Source organism: Rhinichthys klamathensis, unplaced genomic scaffold, assembly GCF_029890125.1.
Source record: "Rhinichthys klamathensis goyatoka isolate OS25496 unplaced genomic scaffold, OSU_Roscu_1.1 h1tg000334l_1, whole genome shotgun sequence".
Taxonomy (NCBI): domain Eukaryota; kingdom Metazoa; phylum Chordata; class Actinopteri; order Cypriniformes; family Leuciscidae; genus Rhinichthys; species Rhinichthys klamathensis.
Window position 1 is genome coordinate 359,747 of NW_026606849.1, and position 22,607 is coordinate 382,353.

At 40.7% G+C, this 22,607-nt stretch overlaps 2 protein-coding genes across 12 annotated transcripts in view; one reads left to right on the plus strand and one right to left on the minus strand.

Annotated features, from left to right (window-relative positions):
* The window catches only part of camk2d1 (calcium/calmodulin-dependent protein kinase (CaM kinase) II delta 1), a 381,234-nt gene that overhangs the window by 229,392 nt on the left and 129,235 nt on the right, over positions 1–22,607 (plus strand). The window lies entirely within an intron of this gene.
* The window catches only part of ank2b (ankyrin 2b, neuronal), a 287,922-nt gene that overhangs the window by 131,420 nt on the left and 133,895 nt on the right, over positions 1–22,607 (minus strand). The gene's annotated exons all lie outside the window — the stretch shown is intronic.

Genomic DNA, 22,607 nt, shown 5'->3' on the forward strand with positions numbered 1-22,607 from the left:
TGCCTGGATATTTATAAATGGTGTTTTAGCTGACGAACAGTCATTTAAACTGTATTTCAGGGTGAGGTGCCAAACATTGCATTACTGGGATCTGGAGGAGGAGAAAGAGCCATGGTGGGTTTGCTGGGATCCCTGAATCAACTCCAGAAAACAGGTCTTCTGGACTGTGTGCTTTATCTGAGCGGAGTCTCTGGATCCACCTGGTAACACATACACATACACATACACATACACACACACACACACACACACACACACACACACACACACACAGTGAATGAGAGCATATGTTGTTCTTCTGAAGGTGCATGGCCTCCTTATATCAGGAGTCAGACTGGTCCACCAAACTAGAGACTGTGAAAGACAAGATCGTCCAGAGACTCAGCGGTCCTGCAGTCAGCTGGAGAGATGCTAATGCCAAACTGAAGAAATATTACAAAGAGAAAGACCTATTCAGCTTGACTGATGTCTGGGCAGTGATGTTCGTCACGACATGTGTGAAAGAGGTCTGTAACTATTCATAATACAACACTCAATGATGTATGATTTTAATGAGGTGCTCACATTCAGTCTATATTTAGCATTGATGTAAGTGTTTATAATGGCTAAGGAACCTGAAGCACAGAGGAAACAATACTGTAACATTCTTCTGATTACAAATTACTGCAAATCTACATGCAGTGTGTTCCGAAACTCTGAGACCATATTAAAAATCAGAAGTTTTAAAAAAAAAGTTTCTAGTAGTTTTTTTTTTTTTTTTTTTTTTTTTTACTTTTCACTTGAGCTTGTTTGTGATTGAATAAATTGTCCCAGGTCTCTCCAACACCAACATGATGAATAACAGCTGCAGAAGTATATATTTTTTCACTTCAGATAGATGAACACACACTCTCAGATCATTGGGACCAGAAAAGTAAAGACCCGTTTCCCATTTACACCGCGATCGACAAGCACAGCAAACAGAGCAAAGATGCAGGTTTGTGAGAAAGACAGAGTTAATGTGTGTGTGTCAGCTGTTATATGGATGTGTTTCTGTCTGCAGACCCCTGGTTTGAGTTCACTCCATATGAAGCCGGTTATTCCCTCACTGGAGCGTTTCTGGAAACATCCAACTTTGGCAGCAAGTTTGACAATGGCCGTAAGATCAAGAACCAGCCTGAGATTGACATGCTGTACCTGCAAGGTAACACACTCTGTGACAGGAGAGTTTATTCCTATTTATAATATCTACTTACATTCTTCAGGTTCTCTTTTAAACGTTGACCTTAAGAGAAGTGTAAAATTGATCAATCGTATCTGGGATTGATCTGGAGATCAGGTATGTCAAAAATGAAATATGAATTGAGAAATGAATCTAGAAATGTTGAGAAATCATTTAAAAAGCAATTTCACCAACTGGAAATGTATCAACATAAACCTTCTCATTGCACAGTGATTTAAAGTAAAAATATCATTTTTGCTTAACAATAAGAAGTGAATGAGAAATTTTATTCTTCAGTATTACATACTGCTCCAAGAGTTGGGTGAAGATTCAAATGCATCTTTGAGGCTAATCCACAATCGTAAACCAAATAACAGGCGAGGATCAAAACCACAGGGTAAACGATCCAGATAAAAACCGAGTCCAAGACACAGGAAAATCCAGGGAGACATGCAGAAGTTCAAAACCATGAGACGAAAAAACAGAAATGACACCTATAAGACTTTGCAATGAGTGTGTGAAAGTCCAGGGCTTATAGGCAGAGATTAACCAGATAATGAGACACAGGTGGAAGTGATGATCAAACAATGAGTCCCAGCAATGGGTTATGGGAATTGAAGTTCATGATGGCAAAGCAGGGAGTCCTCTAGTGGAGATCAGAGGCAATCCAGCTGGTGGTTGTATTACACATTTTTTTAATTGCATATTTATTGTAAACACTTTTAAACTTGTGTTTTCTGCAGCTCTGTGCGGCAGCGCTTTAGCTAATGAAGACGAGAAAAAGAAATTGCTCTTGGAAAAAATAAAAGGTGCAACTTCATTTTGTTCTGAAAATTCAGTTCGGTTTAAAGCTGACAGTTATCAATTGAACTTTAATTCCATTTGATTCCCCCCCACAGAGTTCTTCAAACGTGTACCCCTAATCGAATAGATGGTTGAGGAAATGGGGAAAGGTAAAGCATTACAGCTTTTATTTATAAGTTGATCTTTATTTTGTGTCTAATGATCTGTTCATGAATACCTGCTATAATAATAATACTACATTTTATTTGGCCGACGCCTTTCTAAATACCCAAGGACATCTTACATGTTTCGGAGGACTTAAAAAAAAAAAGGAAATGCATTAAAATACATTTAAATTCATAGTAGGCTAAAACATGTTACAAATAAGACAAATCAGCAAAATGCTAAGAACGCCAGAAGAAAGCACTATAAAAGAGTGTCAAAAGGGTAACTATGGCAATGAAGAACTAAAATGTTTTAAAGATTAAAAGCTTTCTTAAAGAGATAGGTCTTTAACAATATTTTTTTTATGAATTGACTGTCTGCCTGTCGAATGTAGGAGGGGAGGGCATTCCAAAGTCTTGGAGCAGCGAAGCTGAAGACCTCCATGGTGGAGAGACAGAGCTTGGGGGTGACAAGTAGGCCAGTTGAGGAAGAGCGAAGGGAGCGTGTAGGAACATATCCTGATAGGAGGTCATAAATATAGCTGGGTGCAAGATTATGGGGTGCTTTGTAAGTGACGAGGGTCTTAAAATCAATGCGGTAGTGCACAGCGAGCCAGTGTAGAGTGATAAGGATAGGTGTGATATGATCAGATGGTCTGGAACCAGTGAGGATTCGAGCGGCAGAATTCTGAATAAGTTGAAGTCTATTTATCAGCTTAGAAGGGAGACCGATGAGAAGGGAGTTGCAATAATCCAGACGAGACGTGACCAGGGCATGAATTAAGGTTTCAGTGCTGGCTTGTGTCAATGAGGGTCTAAGCCTGGAGATATTTCGGAGATGAAAGAACGAGGCCCGGGTAAGTGATTTAATCTGAGATTTAAATGAAAGGGAACTGTCCAGAATGACACCAAGGCTTTTGAGTTGACAGAGGGACCGTGGACTCATCTATGGTTAAATTGAGATTTTGCTGTTTTGAGAGGGTAGGTTTGGAGCCGATAAACATGACTTCTGCCTTATTGGCATTAAGTTTTAAAAAGTTTTTGTTCATCCAAATTTGAATGTCTTGAAGACAGTTGCTGAGTGAGATGGGTGGAAGGGGAGAAGAAGGTTTAGTTGAAATATAAAGCTGGGTGTCGTCAGCATAGCAGTGGAAATGAATTTTGTGGTGTCTCATGATCATGCCCAGGGGAAATAGATGTATAATGAAGAGGAGTGGACCCAACACTGAGCCCTGGGGGACACCCTGAGGCACAGGCCGATTTATAGTGTTTGAGTTGTACGAACTGCTGATGATCCGTGAGGTATGAACAGAACCAGGAGAGTGCATCCCCCATGATACCAATGCTGGCCAGACGTTCAATGAGGAGGGGATTTGAAATGGTGTCAAAAGCAGCGCTCAAGTAAGATCAGGATGGACAATAGACCAGAGTCAGCAGCACAGAGTAGGTCATTGGTGATTTTTACCAATGCTGTACCAGACTGGTAATGTTCATACAGATCATTGTAGATGAGATGGTGATGTAGTTGATGTGCCACGACCCACTCCAGTATCTGTAGCATTACTCTTTTAAAGTCCCCATAAAATCAGAGAGTCTTTTGGCATTTAGTATGATTATGTAAGACTTGCTAATAATAAGATATTATCTGTCAACTTGCAATCTCTCACTTCTGCCAATAAGATTAATGATTTTGAAGACATCACTCACTTCAGCTTTTCTGATTTTCTGTCCAATCAAATGCACTCTAGAATCTGAACCTCCGCCTCCTACATTATAAACAGACTCTGAAGCTGTGGCTGAAATCGGTCACTTGTTCACACATTTACTATCTGTTATATGATGAATGGCACATGGTGGGGATAGGGAACGATTCAAACAATGTAAATGCTTTCCATTGGGGCAAATTAAGTCTGGTTTCACGCAAGTGTTTCAAGACACTTCATTGGGCATTCAATGATGAAAAATAAAAGTGAGCCATGATGATTATCACCTGATAACTGAATGTCATAGATTTGGAGATGGAAAGCACTTCCATTCAAGACATTTTGCACTGATCATGTTTGTTCGACATGTGTTTCTTCAGAAAATACAAACTCCCCTCCCATAGACAAAAGTCACCAAGTACTCATGGATCTCGTGGACATGAATCTCTCGGTTTTGAATGGCAAAGATCCGTCTGCTCACGATAAATCCATCAGAACAAAGCTGAATGGTAAGATTTTACAAAAGTGTGCTAAAAAAAGTATCCTTTTCAGCAACATTTAAATTGTAAAGCAATCAAAACTCTAACACAAGATAGACAGACCTGCATTAGATTAAAAAGCCCCAATCAGGTTTCCATCTTTTCACAGAGATCTCTGAAGGCCAACATCAGCTGAGTTTTCAAAAGAAAAACGCGAATCTCTCTGATAAAGAAGCTGCAAAACAGAATATGAAACAATACACTGTGGATTTGTTTAAAGGATTGAGTCATATCTGGCCTTTTGGTAGGTTGAACTTTCTTCACAATGTGTCGATTTGTATTATGTAGTTTAATTTTTTTATTTTTTTTTATTGGAGAACACGAAATCCAGGGGGAGGAGTTGGATCCAGATCCAACTCCTCCCACCTTACATATACCTAATCCTACCCATCTCCGCCCCCTGATCGCTAACCCCACCCCTAATCCTACCCATCTCCACCCCCTGATCGCTAATCCTACCCATCTCCGCCCCCTGATCCCTAACCCCACCCCTAATCCTACCCATCTCCGCCCCCTGATCACTAACCCCACCCCTAATCCTACCCATCTCCACCCCCTGATCCCTAACCCCACCCCTAATCCTACCCATCTCCACCCCTTAGATCTGGATCCAACTCCGCCCCCTGGATCTCGTGTACTGCAATGAGGTGCTACTGTTTTTTTTTTTTTTTTTTTTTTTTTTTTTTTTTTTTTTTTTGCCAGATTAATGCATAAACCGAAATGTGTTGAATTCCATAAATCTTCCAATTAGCTTCAACAAAAGGTTTTAACAGACTGATGCCACAGAAGAACATTTAGACATCCAATGATGTACTATTAAAGCTGAAAACTATAATGAAACATCAAAAACCTTCTCCAAAGAACCATATAGTCAACTAAAAACATACACAGAATTTAAAAATAATATTTACTGAATATAAGAACCACTGTATGTTTTACAGATCTTTGGGCGAGCATTTTTGATTGCATGGATCAGTGGATCTGGGGCAGAAAATATGACTTTCTTCACAGCATGAAAGGTAAGAACAGAAACTCATAGACAGATGCTAACTGGAAATTCATTGTGGATAATATAATGTTGTGATCCCTTAGATAAAACAGTGCCCTCCGCTCTTCTGGAAAGTGAAACGAGAGACTATGAAGACGCTGGACTGTTTATCAACTCATCCTATTTCTCAGTGCTGAGAGAAGAGAGAAACATTGACCTCATAATTTCACTGGATTTCAGTGAAGGCGATCCTTTCAAGGTATTATACGCACAGCAAATTCACTCATGATTTCCAAAGGATTTTTCCTGTAACCATAATTTAAGCAGTGTCTCAGAATAAGGCGTTTGCAGTTTCTGTGCAATGTGACGTAACATGCGTAGGCCCCGCCCACAATGGGTGACTGACTCTGCCCTATTAGCATACTCCACCCTCAGTGAGCCACAGGCCCCCGCCCACTGCAGCTGACTGACTCCACCCTTTTAGCATAGACCCCGCCCCTCAGTGAGCTGTACACAGTCCGCCATGTTTATCTCCTCACCAGAAAATTTAACAGCCGCATTCAAGTAAGAAACAATTTCTTATTAAAGCTACTAAAGTTATTAAGTCAAGAGCAGTGAGGGATTTTCTGTTTTTCTGTTGTTTGATTCATATTAACGACATTTATCGCAGTAGGTACTGTATATTACACTGCTTTTACTTTAATACACCGATCTAATATACACATGCGCTTTCTTTCCCTGCTTTTTACGTTCACGGATATAACCACCTGTGAACTCTGTTTTTGACATAACCTTAAGCGGTTATGTCGGTTATGAAAGAGAACTTAGTTTAATATTCACGAGAACTGCAATGTCAAGTGAGCGTGACCGCAATAGAGATATAATCGAAAAAATGTTTTTTGTTTGTTTTTTACACAAGCTGTACAGGCTCCGCCCTCTTCTGGAAAGTGAGGCGGGGCGGACCAGCAGCTCATTTGCATTTAAAGATGCATGTACGAAAACATGTTTTCTTTCCACTCAAAAATCAGCTTTTACAACATGGTATAACAAATTATCTGTGGGGTATTTTGAGCTGAAACTTCAGACACATTCTGGGGATACCTGGGACTTATATTACATCTTGTAAAAAGGGACATAATGCTGCTTTTCCCCCCTTGTGACATTCATAGTGACCATGATCACACTAAACTAAAATGTGTCCTAAAATTTAAAAATAAGTGCATGGGTTTATTTAACCATATTTATTTATAACAGTCTGTCCAACTCTTTTATCAAACAATAATGTGATGCTTTTCTACCACAGACAGTGACAGAAGCTGCTGAGACTTCCAAGAAACTAAAGATCTCTTTCCCTGAGGTCAACATTCCCAATGGACACTTAGAGAAACCGAATGACTTCTATGTGTTCAAAGGCCAAAACACTCCCACCGTGATACACATCCCTCTCTTTAATGTGGTCAACTGTGGAGGCAAGTTATGATCTTACAATGTCCTGAATAAAACTGAAATATCAACTGTGTTCTGATTTAAGTGTGTAAATGTTTCTTCAGATAAAATTGCGGAGTGGAGGAAAAAATATCGCACTTTTCAAGGTCCTTACAGTGCTGAGATGATCACTGATCTTATGAAGGTCGCTGGAAAAAACATCACAAACAACAAAGAGAAACTGCTGGAGCAGATTCATCTGGCCATAAAAATGCACAAATAATAAATATCAGAGGTGTGCAGCATTCTGGAACTAGGCGGCAAAGTCCTCACTGTTTGTTTTATTGCAGCTGATCCGTATAATACCATAACACACTCAATTACAACTGCTGATTGTTGATTAAAATATTGTATAACTTCGCTTCTGTTCTAATTCATTAATAAATCGTTGTCTAAAAATAAGGTTTTGTCTGGGTCATTTCATATCAAATAGAACATATTTCATTATTATAAAACTGATAGTCGTGGATGCTGATTGGACAATCCAGAGAATAAGTAAACAACGTTATAACACTTTCTAATTTTTACCTTTTTTGGAGTATTTTGGACAAACAGGATTTGGTGCGGCCAAAAACAAACCTTTTTTGTTTCTGCATGTGTTCATAATTACCCACAATGCCTTAAGCGCAGAAGGACTCAATGTGCCTTGACCCGAGAGACCTAAAATCATCAAACCAATTCAGAAGCATCCTGTGACACCACAGCCTTGTTCCCTAGAATCTCAGTGTTATATGCTCAAGGAAAAAAACCCAGAAGCCTCCATGCTCAACCGTTTCAGAATCTGGACTCTTGTGTTAAAGCTGCAGTCGGCAAGTCTGGCAGATTGAGTAGATTTAGGCAAAATTTTGAATGTTTACAACTCTCATGGCCCTCCCCCACTATCAACGGATACCCTCCCACCGAGTTCATGCTCGTCAGTGCGTGTGCACCAGATTTTCATTGAACGCGCCCGTCTCATCAGCATCTATCAACACCATGGAGTATTTGGAGGTTTGCTGTCCTGGCTAATCTACCGATAGATTGCAAATGCTAAAGTCATTTATACTCTAAATGAGCTTACTTGATTTTCCGCCATCACTCTTCGTTACTGCGCGAACTTCCGCAAACTTCAGGCGTGTGCATGTGATTGTAACGTGCGCGAGGGGTGGCGTGTGCCCGATCTGTGATTGACAGTCAGATCTCACACCCCCCTGCACTGACTGGACCCGATGATCCGGGAGCAGTGGATTTTTGCAAAACAAATAACACGCTCCAGGTGGAGTTAGAAGCTCTGGTTTTTTTCTAAAACCACTTTATTTATGTTGTTCTGTCGGATTATAGTGTCGATTTCACTGAATATGATCAAAAAATGTTGCCGACGGCAGCTTTAAAGAGTCCCTAAGAGCAGAACTACCCAGGGAAATTATAGAAAAGTGTCAGCCAAGTCCTTAGCACTACATCTAGCAGCCAAACCAGCAACTCTACATAAAACCAGATTTGAACACAAGCCTAAGGGAGCATGAGGCAAGAATCCCCCAGCTTCCAAGAATAACCAGACTGAGATGGAGAGACAAGAGGTTTGCTAACCACAATACAACCATACCATTCCAGCCCCAACCTTCAAGTAGCCCGGGGATGCGGATCAACCCATTTACAGGGAGCATAATCCTACATTAGCTGAATACAGATTCCTCCATTATCTTGACACCTTCATCTGGATAAATTGTTTCCCTCAAAAAAAGAAAAACTTGAATAGGAATGAATGAATAGGATGTCGATCCCTCAACAAACCAACTTCAGAAAACAAAGTGAAACTAACACATTCCTCCCCGTGCACTGTTACCTACAATTGATCGAAATTAATTGTAAGGCTACTTTTTGAGAGGTAACTGAGAAGAGGTAAGTTGTGTCATGTGAAAATAGCTCATGCTTTCCTGTAGCTCAAACTGTAAAGTGTTGGTGCTTGCAACGTCAAGGTCATGGGTTCAATTCCCAGGGAAAGCAAGAACTGATAAGTATGTAAATGTGTAGCTTGAAATGCAATTAAAGTTGCTTTGGATAATAGCGTCTGCCAAATGCATAAATGTAAATGTTTAAACAGCCTTCCATAAACGACTGAACAGGACGACAGAACAAAAGGATGACAGTAAAGACGACATAAACAGAAACATACACATCAACATACTCATTTATATGAACAACTAGGCAATGACTGAAGACAAAGACAAATGTATAGTACGAAGCACAAAGCAGTCGACTAATTTTTGGCACAAATAGAATCTCATACACGACAGCTAAAATATTCTATGGAGTATGAATGTGTGTAGTATGAATACTACATTCGCCATGTTGACATTATCATGTGACCTACGTAAGTAACGTCGCTTCCCTGCCAATCAGAAATCCTCTCCTGTGGCCTCATGGGATAGTAAAGTGTCCATCGCAGGCAAACATCAGAATCTCGTCACACACTGTTTTTCACCTACTATATAGTTTTTGTTTTGTTTCATGAACTTTCTTATTGTTTCTGTCAGTAACCTGTTTCCCTTTGTTCCACGTTCCCACTCCTTGTTTGTTCCTATGGTTTCTGATTAATGAGTCACCACCTGTTTGTCATTCAATCACCATATGATTTAAGGTCCTCCTTTTCATTCAGTTGTTGTCTGGTATTGTTTGTGTATGTGTAAAACACTCTGTTATATTGCTTTCCTGCATTGGATTACCTTAGTTTGTTTTGTCAAAAATAGGGATGGCTGACACGAAACAGTCGTTCCGAAGATTTGCGAGATCCCGAAGCGCAGATGTTTCGAAACACTGATTCGAAGCGTGATTCAAAACACCCATGTCATGTGACTATGGCCAAACGAAGCCTCGAAATGTTGCACTTGTTTCATCAGGTGTGATCTGCCGAATCAGCGTTTGATTGACAAGGTCGGGAACAACAGACCACACAATCGCACATCTGTATAAAAGTGAAATCAACACATATTGACCTCGTGGGTTTTTGTGAGAGGAGTTTGATTTTGAGATAGCGGATTTTGGTGATATAGTGACATAGTGCGATTTGATTAGTTATTGGCTATTTAGGCTTAGCCTACATTTAAATTTACACAACACATTGACTGATAGGCTAGAGACAGACAGAGTATAGCCTACATATAGTGACACATTAATAGATGCATAGATATAAATATATAGACAGATAGATTAATAGATAGATTTGCCCAGAACTCATGATCCACTAATGTTCCTCATTTGTATGTCCTAGCTGAAAAATATCTTTGCATGCCAGCAGCAACAAATGTCCCTTGTGAGGGGATTTTTTTCAAAGGCTGGAGAAATTATCTGTAAAAAAAGAAGTATAGGCTAAGTCTTTCCACAGCAGAGAAATTCATATTTTTGAATAAAAATCTCTAAAAAAGTGAGACATTGTGGCTTGATTTCTTTTATTAATATTAATTTTGCAGGACCAAAATAACATTATGCACAGTGAGGAGCCTATAGGTTACAAGCTTCACATATTAGAAAAATACAATAATAAAAAAACAACACATTTTTTAATGGCTCGTCAAGGTTGTTTCAGATCAACACCTGCAAGTGACCACTAGGTGTCACAGTGGAGACGGGTGTCGGATTGATTCGAAGCCTCGAAACAATATGGCCCATTTGGTTCAACTGTTTCATTGCTTCACGAAGCCTCGATCTGCCCATCACTTGTCAAAGAACCTCTTTGTTTATTGAAACTTGTTTGAATATTTTCATTAGCTTCATCTGGACCAGATCGTGACAGAATACCAGACCCCAAAAGAATAGAGATTGCTTCCACAAACGTAGCCCAGACGTTCTTACCAGCCATCAGGGGCCACAAAGGTGTTGTTGTTTTTTTAAACGGAGGAGTACATGGAGGAGTTTCTGAGCATCTTTAATTGTGGCACCTGCAGCGACTTCACGCTCATGGAGGGGTTCTGGGCCGGACTCGACAACGAGAGCCAGATGGTGATACAGAGAAACTCCTGCTGGATGCTAGATGAGTATATCAACTGTGACTAATGGGTGGAAGGATCTTCTTGTACAGTGGGTGAGGTCAAATCAAACCCCACTTACCATCCATCACCCACCCAGAGCCAGACCCAGTGTCCACGCCCACTGTGGAGATGGAGCCACAGCCCACTGCAGACTGGGAGACCCCACCTCCGCTGGTTCCCCTCAGCCCCTCGGATCATCCAATAGCTCTGCCATGCAACCTGGATTCACCTTGGGACTTCGAGTCACCAGCTCTGCCATGGCAAGGAGATTCCCTGAGTCTGCCTCATCACTCTGAAACCTCAGCTCCACATCAGACCATCGACCAATCAGCTCCTCACTGGCTCTTCGCCTCCTCGACTCTGCCTGTTATCTTCGGCTCCACCCGGCTCCCTTGTCCCGGGTCAGTCTTCCCCACACCATCGCCACAGACTTCCAGGCTATCTGCTGCGCTCCAGCCCTTCACCGCTACGGCTCTGCTGGGCTTCTCCATCCCTCAGGTTTAACCAGGGTACTTTCTCACACCTGAGCCGGCCCCAGGCTCCACATTGGCAGAACTCCACCTCGGTCCTTATGTCCATCGATGTCGGTTCATTGGACTTCACCTGGAACTCACCATCTACCTGCATCACATCAGTCGGTCGGGCTCAAGTTTCTACCTTGGCTCTTCCACCGGCCGCTCCTAATCTTCACCAGCTCCTCATCCACCTCCACAGCCATCTCCGAGTTTGAGGTGGGGCTACCAATTTGTTCAACCAGTGGCAGATAGGGGGAGTATTTGAACTTCAAATGAAAGTTTTCAGATCTGATAATTACTTTGAAAAGTATTTTCCTTTGGATCAGGTGCTTGTCTATAACATCAATCATTGTCTATAACAGCTGTCATTGTGAGAGAAGATTCTTGTGAAACGGATTGATTCTGACACATTTAGAGAGAAGGACGGTGGGCCTCATCAAATAGTGTGGGCTCTATCTTGCACTCGGCGCAAATGACTTTGTACACTGACGCATGTATCATTCCTATTTTGCACCCGCGCAAAGCGGACTTTTCCCTCCACAGACACACGTCGGTTAACTAAGAAATACACTTGCGCTCCCCGGGGCGGTTCAGCGCAAAGAGGAGGCTTGTTCCGGCGCAAACTTTCCCTCATGCTATTTTGGTGTTCTATAAAACAATTGCGCCACTGACCAGAAAAAAACTAGTCTAAAGTCAGTGGCCCGTTGCGCGTTGTTCATTATGCTATTTTAAGCGCGCATGCTTGGCCATAATGTAGCGGGTGCACAACACACACACACTTTGATTCTCTCATCAACACAGATGCAGCAGTTTTTATTTTTGCAAATCATACATTATAACATGGAAAAATATGAACACATGAGGGAAATCATTGTGGTGTCCATGAAAATGTAGTTTTTTCCCTCCCACGCCTGTTTAACCGACGCTGATTTGTATGGGGATGGGAGAAACCCACCCACGATAGATAGATAGATAGATAGATAGATAGATAGATAGATAGATAGATAGATAGATAGATAGATAGATAGATAGAGAGAGAGATAGATAGATAGATAGATAGATAGATAGATAGATAGATAGATAGATAGATAGATAGATAGAGAGATAAATAGATAGATAAGTCTGATTTGAACGTTGAATTTCTTGTTATTTCTGCATGCATTCAACTTCAGACAGTCAATAAACAGTGCCGTCTGAGGGTGTTACTGCATGAGGGTTTATGCCATAGTTTACAGGTGCACGCAAAACACGCAATACAACGTCACTTCTCTGTCTTTCACGGTCCTGACTAGCCTAGAAATCTAGACGCACCATAGCGGCAGCAAAAATCATTTCGCTGCCAGTGTGGTCTAGCAACTCTCCATAGACGTTTTAGCTGGAAAAACCAAAAACTGGTCAGGCCAATCACATCGTGTATAGAGTTGGTGGGCGGGCTTAACACAATGACGGCAGAGTTGCGACGGTCAGAGCAAGCTCGGACATATTCGGTTTGAAGTCATTCATCCTCGGATGCGCGCGCTGTTACAAAAAAGCTGTGGCGAAACCGGGCGGAACGATCAACTTGTCATTTTTGCCGCACTCGTGCGGACGCGTCGAGTATAAAGGCTTTATTTACTCCGTGTCAGCGCGCGCTCTGATTGGTAAAGGACCTCCGAATCATCTCCAGCACTCCGAAGCACCACTACTCCGCCTCCGTTTCCCTCGTAAGCTGATATTAGTATTTAAACATTCTCTATGATATTATTATTTTAATGACAAAAAATGTTTTAATGACTCTTTCTCTCTCACACACACACACACACACACACACACACACACACACACACACACACACACACACACTGTCTCTTTCTCTCTCACACATAGGCTAGTTATAAACTCTTTAGACTTTTAATGATTAGTGTTTTATTTTTAAAGTTTGTGGGTCGCAGGGACGGACTGGGACGGACTGGGACTAAAAAACGGCCCTGGACTTTGTCTAGGCCCGGCCCAAGGCAATCGGCGCGCAGAAACTCGACAACAACAACAATAACGCCTGCCACCAGGCATGTGTCACAAGACTTTAATTCTGGCTGATACTATACCATCCAAATTATAGCTAACAGCATTATACAATCTATTCCATGCTGTCTTAAAATGAATGTATTACTTAATAATCTTAATTAATTTATGCAGTAATTAATCTTAGCTACTGCACAAATAATAATACCACATCTAAATGAAAATAGGCTACACCATTACAAAAGTAACTTCTGTATTTAAAATCTTCAAAGTTTGTAAGCATTAACTGTAACGTTACCAACATTTTTAAAAGTAAAAGCACAACATATTTCTTACTATTAGCTACTGTGGCATTTTACAGCTAAAATGTTGAAGTTTAGCTGTTTTAACTACTGTAATCATTAAAAATGTAGCAAGCTGAATATCACTTTCTAACATCATCCCGTGAGACACGCGCACACTAGGGGTGCTTCTCAATATCCCTCCTCGTCTCCTCGCTCCTCCGTCCTCCATCCTATGACCCGGAAACCAATCGAGCTCAGCCATCTTGAAGGACATCTCAATTCTCTAATTGCACCGCGAGGAGGCGAGGAGTGAGGAGGCTTCCAGAGGAGCTATGAGCGAGGATACACAGGTGTACCCTTTGCGGAAGAGTTTTATCGACTAAACATGACGCACGTATCAATTCTCCTCCCCCTTCACATCTGTCACAAACATTTGAATTTATACTTTACTTTTGTAGTTTACATAAACCACACAACTCACATATTTCAACAAGGTACCGTGCTTTATTATTATTTATTATGAATTTCTTAAATAAACAAACTTTAACAACATAAGGGCAGATCCTTTGAGCGTTGCTGATGACGCTGTGAAGTGACGCTCGAGTGATCAAGTATTCCAATGTATAAAAAAAACTTTCATTCAATTCCTCCATCCTCATTTTTTTTTCCTTGCAGCCTTCCTTCGCGTCCTACAGGGGGTGGAGCTGAGACGCGAGGAAAGGAAGCGAGGAAAGGAAACGAGGATGCACAAATAAGAAATGAGAAGCACCCCTGGAGTACCGGCCGTTCTGTGATTCTCCAGATCACACAGATGGCCAGTCCGCCCCTGGTGGGTCGTGTAAAAAACAAAAAAAATCCCTTATTTTGGGGATGGATTCCTGGAAATCTCCCTTATTTTCAATGTTCAATGTTGACAGCTATGGACTGGATACGGTAAAAGTTTACTATATCAACTTGCTCCGCTGACTACGTCCCCTTCTTCGTTGCTCTGATTGGTTGTAGCGCTATCCAATTGCGTGCTGAGAGAATTTGAAAGACAACCGTTTATCCCGCCCATCAGATTGAGCCCTGTCAATGATGAGTTCCCAGACCTAACATCTTGATGTAGGTCTGGCATGCCAGGCTAGGTCCTGACAAGAACGTCGGTCTCCTCGGCTGTGAACCGCTCCTGACGCGCGCCTGGCAAATCCGCCGTTATAATAGGAATCCGCCATGCAACATGCGCACCTGCTCTTAAAGGGAATGTGAGATGACGCTCTGATTGGTTTATTCCACGTTACGCCCAAACCACACCTATGAATAATGAAGCTACTTCAGGCCAACCTCTTTTAGATTTGCGCCAGGCGCAAGAGGCATTTATCCCGCCGGGAAAACAGCAACAGCGCCGGGATCCGCCCACAAAGTTACTTGCGCTTTGCGCTTTGACACTTGCGTTTCAGATCGTTAAAATAGGGCCCTGTGTGTCAAATACTAGAAAAAAGGTAGACATTATAAAGGGTTATAAGGTTGTACACTGGAATTGTCCTATCAGCATCCAGGTCCACAACTATCAGTTTTAAAATGAGCTTTTGTGCTGTTTGATATCAAATGACCAGGACAAATCCTTATTTTTAAGAGAACAGTTTATTAATTCATTGGAACAGAAACAAAGTATTACTTTTTTAATCAGCAATCATAGTTGTAAATCAGTCTGTGTTGTGGTTGATCTGATTATTAATGATTAGCAATTTATAGGCTTTATGCCGAGCGGCACGTGAAAACAGATCACATCGCTTCCGATTCAGGTCTTTTGTATGTGCTTCATGAAATTTTTTGCGGTTTTACTCAAGATAACTTAAAAGGAGCAAGCAAAAATGAGCATAACCAATGTCCCTCGCATGTGCAGATTGATATTTAAAAGTTTTTTAATTTTTATTCTTCACACTAACGTTTAGATATTTAAATAGCATAAAACACCAATAACAAAGTGAACTTAGGTTAGCTGATTACCTTAAAAATCCATAGATATCGTAGTTAGTTCTTATGGCCGTTGACACTTTCTCTGACAAGCAGATGCAATGAGACCCGTTTTCCGGTTTGGTCAAGTGACGCTCGGCATAAAGCCTATTGCTTAATGAACAGACTGAAACATGCTTCACATATTAATCATAATGATTGGCCTATAGACCTTTTTCAGAGCAGTGCCAGGATGAATAAAAGCAAAGCTCTGGGAGGCCTGACATGTTTTTAATGGCATCCGCTGTAAAAAGCTGTATAAAGGTCCTATATTACTTATAATTTTCTGCAGCTCATGTTGTCTGGAGTTTTTTGACTAATGAAATTTCTTGGAAAGTTTTTTGCCGTTTTTCATTTGCAGAACAACTCAAAAACACATTAACTAACAGTACAACCCACTGAAGAGAAAAATCAAAGATGCTGTGAATATTGTCTGATTGACCTATTGCTCTGTTCACGCAATAAATCCCATCTTTCATTTTCATTCACATTCCATGTGTCAAAAATGTGTCGACATTTAGTGTAACTGGAACAAGAATTTACATTTAAAAAAAACATTAAAACAAAAAGTGAGGACTTTGCCCCCTCATTTCAGAACACATCATGCTCTGATGTTTATTATTAATTATTTTGTGTATTGTTTTAGCCGTATGGCCAGATGAATCTGCTCCAGCAGATTGTCTTTGTTGTTTGTGATGTTTTTTCCAGCGACCTCCATAAGATCAGTGATCATCTCAGCGCTGTAAGGACCTTGAAAAGTGTGACATTTGTCCTTGCACTGCTCAAAATGATCTGAAGAAACAGAGGATCTTAAATCAGAACATTGTGTTGTTTTATTCAGGATATTGTAAGATCATAACTTGCCTCCACAGTTGACCACATTAAAGAGAGGGATGTGTATCACGGTGGGAGTGTTTTGGCCTTTGAACACATAGAAGTCATTCGGTTTTTTTATGTCTTTACTAGGAATGTTGACCTCAGGGAAAGGGATGTTTAGTTTCCCGCACGTCTCAGCAGCTTTCTTCACTGTCTGCATTGGAAAAGCAGCTCATTATTGTTTGATTAAAACTGTTTAAACTTCAGAAATTATTCTTTGAAATTGTCCGGATGAGAACCCCCCTCTGAGATAAATGTGAATGCTAACGGATAGCACTCTTTAGGTATCATAATATGGTTAAATGAAAACCCATGCACTTATTTTTAAATGGTTTTCTTTTATCTGTTTAAATGATGTTGTCAGGTGTCTTGGTGGTTGTGAATCGTGCCTAAAAGGGATAATTCACCCAGAAATGAAAATTATCCCATGATTTACTCACCCTGAAGCCATGTGTATACGACATTGTTCTTTCAGACGAATACAATCGGAGTGAAACGTCCTGGCTTTTCCAAGCTTTATAATGGGAGTGAATGGGCACTATTTTTTTGAAAATAAAAAGTGCATCTATCCATCATAAAAGTGTCCCAAACGGCTTACAAAGAGTAAACCTTGACGCACAACGTAATGACGAACGCAGTTGCCCAGCCCTGTTTGTTTGAACCGCGAGAGAAAGCTTACGCTACTCCTACATCTACTCCGTCACACATCGTCAAGTGTTTCTCTTGTGGCACAAGTGATAGTACGGCCGTCTGCCGGAAGCTAGTTATTTTAGTCGATAAAGTTTTAAATATGGATATTCTTCTTACAAGAACGCATCGCTTCACTTCAGAAGAGCTTTATCAACCCCTCTGAGCCATTTGGGACACTTTTATAATGATGCACTTGTGTGGACTTAAAAAAAATAGTGCCCATTCACTCCCATTATAATGCTTGGAAGAGCCAGGACATTTTTAAATATAACTCTGATTGTATTCATCTGAAAGAAGAATGTCATATACAGCTGCACTGTAAAAAAAAAATCCAACTTACATTTGTCATTTTGTTTGACAAATTCTGTTTTTAAAGTTTATTCAACTATTTAACATGAAAAAGTTTGTACAACTAATGACCCTAAGTTGAGAAATTTCAAAAATGAGTTGAGAAAACTCAAAAATGTCCTGCAGCTGGTTGCTTTAAACTTTTAAATTTTCTCTTTTTTTTTACAGTGTGTATGGATTTAGGGTGAGTAAATCATGGGATAATTTTCTTTTTGGGTGAACTATCCCTTTAAGTAATAATGCTCATGGCACGCAGGAGAACACAGGAAAATATAGACATTAACCAAAACTAGTGGGGTTTAAATACACAGACAGAATAATCAGAGGAACTACGAACAGGGGAGGCACTAATGAATAACAATGGAAATTAACAATCTCAGAGAACTCATGAGGCAAAAAGAAACTAAAACAAAACATAGTTGTAATTATCTGTTAATGTGTTTAAAATCCTGGTGGTCACTATATGAATGTCATGAGGAAAAAAGCAGCAAGATTATTTAAAAAAAAATCTCCTGTTGTTCTTCTGAAGAAACAAGTCACGGGTTTGGAACGACCAAAAATAATGTAAATTATGATTTCTAGGGGATTTATTTCTTTAAATGAACTTCTATGAGTGAATTCTCAGTGCGTATAATACCGTGAAAGGATCCTTATCGTCACTGAAATCCAGTGAAATGATGAGGTCGATGTCTCTCTCTTCTCTCAGCACTGAGAAATAGGGCGAGTTCAGCAACAGTCCAGCGTCTTCATAGTCTCTCGTCTCACTTTTCAGAAGAGAAGCGGGCACTGCTTTATCTGAGGGATCACAGCATTATTATATTATTCACAATGAATTTCCAGTTAGCATCTGTCTATGAGTTTCTGTTCTCACCTTTCATGTTGTGAAGAAAGTCATATTTCCTTCCCCAGATCCACTGAGCCATGCATTTAAAAATACTCACCCAAAGACCTGTAAAACAAATACACAGTGGTTCTTAAATTCAGTAAATATTCTGATATTGTTTTATATTCTGTATACAGTATGATTTTAGTTGACAATATATTTCTTTGAAGACAAGGTTTTGATGTTTCATTATAGTTTCTTGTACATCACTGGATGTCTAAAGGTTCTTCTGTGGCATCTGTCTGTTAAAACCGGTTTTGTTGGTGCTAAATTGAAGCTTTATGGAAGCTTAGAGTAAAGCACATTCGGTTTATGCATTAATCTGGCTAGAAAATCAATAAGTGAGTACATTATACAAATCAACACATTGTAAAGACAGTTTAACCTACCCAAAGACCAAAAATGGCAGCACCGACTCAAATCATAACACACATCCTCATAGATTATTCTATCGTTTCATATACTGTTTTGCAGCTTCTTTATCAGTGAGATTCAGTTTTTTCTTCTGAATAACCAGCTGATGTTTGCCTTCAGTGAGCTCTGGGAAAAGATGGGAACATGATTGAGTTCTTGTTATCTGATGCTGCTGGTAAAAAAGGTTTTATCTATCTTATTCTTGTGTTAGAGTTTTTGTTGGCCAAAATGGATGTTTTTGCATGTTCGTGTATCCATATTAGTGGTTTCATCAATTAGCGTGTTTAAATGTTGCTGAAAAGCCATTAAAGATATATTTTCTAGTATACACTTTAGGAAAATCTTACCATTCAGCTTTGTTCTGATGGATTTATCGAGAGCAGACGGATCGATGCCATTCAAAACCGAGAGATTCATGTGTACGAGATCCATGAGCACCTCGAGACATTTATCCTCTGAAGAAAACACATATTCAACAAACATTTGCTAAATGTCTTTCCATCCCCAAATTTATGACATTCAGATATCAGGTGATAATCATCATTATAGCTCACTTTTATTTTTCCTCTTTAAAAGAGTTTATCTTTTTATTCATCTGCAGATTTTCATGAACAGACCATTAGACACAAAAGATTGATCAACTTGTCAATAAATAAAAGCTGTAAGAAATGCTTTACCTTTACTCATTTCCTCAACCATCCCTGTTTCTCTTTGAAGCAGGAAATTATGAAAGAAATCTGGGGGATGGGGATTAAATGTAATTAAAGTTCATTTAATTTTAGTTTAAACATTTAAGTTTAAAAGTGTTCACAATAAACCAAAATGTATCATTGTATCATGTATCATCAAACAGTTTGATGCATAAAGTTATCATTTAAGCTCTTATTGTCAAGGATCTCTCCTTTAAATCACAGTGTAATGAGAAGGTTTATGTTGAAAAGCAGCATCTCATCGTGTTGGTGAAATTGCTTTTTAAATGATTTGCAACATTTCTAACTGTAATGTTTATATTTCACTTTTGACAGACCTGATCTCCAGATCAATATACATCCCAGACTATTGATCAATATATACCAGACTATTCTCTAATTCTGTTATGCGGGTAAGTGAGGACCCAAAAGTCTTAACAGAAACAGAATCTTTTAATGTCAACACAGGGTAGTACACAGATCTTCTTCTTGAATGATAATGGAGAAAACAAACAACCCGCAGAGAGGGCGATAACAGGAACACAAAAGTCTTTCAGGTAACTTCAAAAAGCTTTAGACAGCAGTAGAGAATAGCCGAGTAGCGGCGACAGGCTGCAGGTCTCTCAGAGAGGATGCGGGTCGAAGATAGACTGTGACTACCTGATCTCTCGTAGCATCAGATGAACTGGACAGAGTAAATAATAAGATGATTAGCTGAGAACAGATTGCACTTGCCAGGCGGATGCCGACAGGACAGGACAGGACAGGACAGGACAGGACAGGACAGGACAGGACAGGACAGGACAGGACAGGACAGGACAGGACAGGACAGGACAGGACTGGACTGGACTGGACTGGACTGGACTGGACAATGTAGAAACGAACGAGACAGTAGTTTGCTTCTAGCATGAGAAACTCAAATGAGAATCTGACAAAGAAAGCAGCAAGAACAGAGAGGGAAATAGAGACCTAATCAGAGGAGAAAGGGAACAGGTGGGAAGAGAGTGAACGAGGTAGTTAGAGGAGATAAGGAACAGCTGGGAGAGCAGAGAAAGAGAAAGTAACCTATGATGACCAGCAGAGGGGGACAGAGTAACAAGAAAGAACAGGAACCAGACATGACAAGACATAACAAATGCAGGTCAATGTACAGTGTATAATAGACAATATGTAGAAGTTGATATTATAAATATGAATAAACTCTCCTTTAAAACGTATTACCTTGCAGGTACAGCATGTCAATCTCAGGCTGGTCCTTGATCTTACGGCCATTTTTAAACTTGCTGCCAAAGTCGGATGTTTCCACAAACGCTCCAGTGAGGGAGTAACCGGCTTCATATGGAGTGAACTCAAACCAGGGGTCTGCAGACAGAAACAATAGGTTACTATCGTAACCCCGGTTCTCTGAAACATCGAGTGGAGAGATCCACCTATGGGAAGGGCATCCATACCTGACCTCTGCAGAAGCATCCAATTGCACCAAGTCTGGCTAACATTTTTTATTTGGATAAAAAACAGCAAAATGACAGTGGAGGCATGTAATGTGAATGTAAAGGTGGCATATTCTATGGTAATTTCACCCTCATGCTCCATCATGGTGATACCACGAGACAGCTTTTCACTCGACGAGAAATCTCATCATATTTTTACACTCGCGAGATCTCATAGCACAATGCCGGCCATTCAATATTGAGGCGAGTGGCCGCTTGCTCACAATATTCAATGAGGACGGATTGGGGCAAAGCTGCAGGCGCGTGAGCTTGATGAGTGAAGGGAGGCGGGTTAGCCTCCTCATCCTCCAAGCCTTCGAGAAGGCCTGTGTTGTCCTCGTCCCCGGAGCTGGGTGGCTCGTTTGCCACACTCAAAAAAAATGATATGTTGGCTTTAATTCACTCTTTTATGTCAACAGGTTCTGATATGTTGGCTTTAATGAACTTTTTTATGTCAACAGGTTCCACATAACTGGGTTACGTTAAAGCAGCACTAAGTAGGAATTCCGTTTTTGTCAAACAGCGACCCCTAGAGTCGCTGTGGAGCACTTGTACTGTCGTGAATAGCACTCACGCAGAGATGGCTCGCACTCACGGCCGGATCCCCTCCCCCTGTACACCGGTACCTGTTCAGTAGGATGGACGCTGTAACGAGTGGAAATAAGGTATGGCCCCTTTAAGAGCTGCGCGCGCCCAACACCAGAATTTTATCAGATCTGTTTTTTGCCGTAAAGCAATTCGTGACCTCGCGAGACCTGATATCACACGATACTTCCTAACACTGAGGCCGGCGGCCCAAAGTTGCAAGGGTGGTTTTGCGGCTCACAGGCACAAGACCACCATTCAACACGAAATCAGTAATATAAACATTACAATGACTCCAAAGCTGTTCGGTTAAAGCTGCCGTCGGCAAAATTTTTTTGATCATATTCAGTGAAATCGACACTATAATCTGACAGAACAACATAAATAAAGTGGTTTTAGGAAAAAACCCGAGCTTCTAACTCCGGGATCCACAGCTCCCGGTTTATCATGTCCAATCAGCGCAGGGGGGTGTGAGATCTGACTGTCAATCACAGATCGGGCACACGCCACCCCTCGCGCACGTTACAATCACATGCACACGCCTGAAGTTCGCGGAAGTTCGCGCAGTAACGAAGAGTGATGGCGGAAAATCAAGTACGCTCATTTAGAGTATAAATGACGTTAGCAATTGCAATCTATCGGTACATTAGCCAGGACAGCATACTTCCAAATACTCCATGGTGTTGATGGATGCTGATGAGACAGGCGCGTTCCAGGGCTCTCAAGTTTTGAAGACAGGTAAGAGTGACACCCAGCCGACGGGGGGTTGGATACATTTTTGTCATTGGTTGTTGCGTTAAATCTTACCCAGATACAATAGTGCTATTTTCTGATTGGCTATTGTGTAGCTCGACGAACAACACCAGAGGAAACACGCTTGATTCATGCCGGTTCCACAGTGAGAGCGGCGCGGCCAGAGTTTTGGGCGCTGCAGCATATTAAATATATTACAAATAGTTTTTCAGCGTGA